Here is a 2,644-nt window from a genome sequence, read left to right as displayed (position 1 = left end):
CTTCAAAAGTGCTTGACCTATGCGGACGAAACTTGGCGAGCGCGTCGGACGGAAGGTCTTTAACATGCTTGCAGCTGTAAAATGCTTTAGAGCGCTATTGCTTTCAGCAATCAGACGCAATTTCTTCAGGAATTGCAAATCTAGTTAATTATCAGTATTATAATTCAAATTTTAAGTAAAATTCAAGCAAAATTAAAACTTTCAGACAAAAAATACCACCATTGTGAACTGCTAACCATCATAGTTTATATATTATGGAATTCTGCATTTAATTATTTTGTGATAACCTCTTAAAATTAAATTAATGCAACTTAATAAATTCATATTCCTGCTTTTTTTTTTTTTGGTTCGCTCAAAACATGAGCGAAAAAAGAAAACAGTGTTGTTTACGTCTGTTTTTATATACTGTCCAGAAGACACTTCAGCAGTTGTGTGGAGTTATATGTCATTTCAGGTTCACCAGCTGTGACTCTATAAACCAGAGTCTACTGGACCAGAGTGATGTCAAGAAACAGTTGTGTCTGTGTCTCAGGTTTGGAGGGAAAACAGAGGAGGTTTAGCTGCTTGTTACAAACGATATAAATCGTTTATTTTTACAATTTTTGACATTTTAAACACAGCCCTCTTCTACATTTTTAAGTACCGTATTTTCTGTAGTATAAGTCGTAAGAGGAAAAAAATGTCAAATCAAGAAGAAGAAAACCACATTTAAGTCGCACTTTTAGGAGAAAAGTCGAGAACAAATCCGCCAAGCCCAGCGTAGCTAAAAAAATAAATACAACAATGCTAAACTTTTGATCTGTTTAAGAAAAATATCAAAGTTTAAGAGGAAAATAATCAGATTATCTTCTTCTATTGCTGTCTGTAGCAAATACTTTGAATGCAGCGCCCTCTAGTGGTTATTAGAGGAAACAACTGCTAAAGGACGACCGCTGTTTACTGGGAAAATAACAAATATATGAGCCTATTAATGTCTAAAAAAGAAAAAAAAAACACAAATAAGTCGCAATTGAGTATAAGTCTTACCCCTGGCTTAACTATGAAAAAAAACACGACTTATACTCTGGAAAATGAGAAAAATGTTGACTAAACTGAGATTTGTTTCAATTCTAGATACAGAAATCTCCTACAAAGGATTACAAAATAAAATATATATATATTGCACCACCTTGGGTTTAATCATGAAGTTTAATGTGATGATTGATTTGTGGTTAAACCGGGAATTTGCAGGAAGACTGCAAGGTCCAAAGGCGAGAAGATGATATAATTATCGATTCTGCAAATATTTCACTGAAATTCCAGAAAATTAAGGGATAGATTGATTTTTTTTTTGTTTAAATTGCAGTAACAGGTTGCTAAAAGAAAATAATTCTTGGATAAAGGGTCAATTCACAACAGAATAATCAATACTTACTGAAAAATATAAAAATGAACTCTAACTGATCATTTTAGGTCTGATTAGTATATCTATAAATGTTTATCTCTTAATTATCTTATTTTTTTGATTGCTTAAAACAATTATATTCCAATTTATCTCAGTTTTTCTGTATTTATACAATTGTTAGTTACAATTTCACTGGACAATAAAATAAAGAGACAACTGGAAATTGATTAAATGTTTGTTGTTTTTTTTTATAAATATGTGATTTTTAATCTTCTGATTTTCACTTTACCAGCACAGAATAATAAGATTTCACATCCAAAAACGACAGTGAACTTGAAATTGGTTTCCTTTTTGCAACAACATGTAAACAAAAATAATATTTCTTAATTTTAAGCTAATTAATGTTCAAATAGAAAGCACAAAAGTGCTAAAAAGGAAGGATTTCAAAATAATGAAATAACCTGACTTACTTTTTAAGTATGTCATATATTTTTATATGTAAAAATTCTTCTCATAACTTCAATTTAATAACATGTATCTCCATTAAATGCTCTTCTATACGTGACTTTTTCATCGGCATGATAGCATGTATCACTCCAAACACCCAGAGGCCGTCCCCAGCACCAGCGTTCCGTTTGCCACGTTCCCTCACCGGCTCTGTTGCCATGGTGAACGTGTGCGGGTTTGTGTGGTTGCCATGGTGACCCTGCATCATAGCTGCCTGTTCTTGTATGTTTCTGCATGATCATTTCTATGCCATCTGTATGCTAATGCTTCAAAAAAAGAAGAAAAAAATAGAACTGCCCCCCAAGAAGCATCTCTCTGGTATTTATTACAGTAAAAATTGAGTTTTTTTCCGCAGTTCTAAAACGTACTCTTCATGATGCAAATAATGTTTGGGTTTCTGTGGCGAAATGACGTCACGTGTTCTATATATACACACTGGAGTGCTCCACATGTGGGGATCCTTGCATCCATTTCTTGGTACAGACATCATTCAGCTCTCTCTTTTTTTTCTCTCTATAACAATTTTTTACAGGAACCTAATGGAGCATAACGGCGTACCTGCCTCCAGGCTGCTGGGAGTTCTGGCATTTCACCGCCGTTGTTTGCTGGCTCCTGCACGCCACTTTGCCGTCTGTTTAGTCTGAGCTTGCTCCCGCTACATCAAAAGGAGCTAATCCCCTTTAAATGTCTGGGTTTGGCTAATTTGACCAAAAGCACAACCTGTCTTCTATCATGCAGATCTGAAGATGGCTT

This window comes from Oryzias melastigma, linkage group LG15 (genome assembly GCF_002922805.2).
Source record: "Oryzias melastigma strain HK-1 linkage group LG15, ASM292280v2, whole genome shotgun sequence".
Taxonomy (NCBI): Eukaryota; Metazoa; Chordata; class Actinopteri; order Beloniformes; family Adrianichthyidae; genus Oryzias; species Oryzias melastigma.
Note: the sequence above shows the minus strand (reverse complement) of the source record.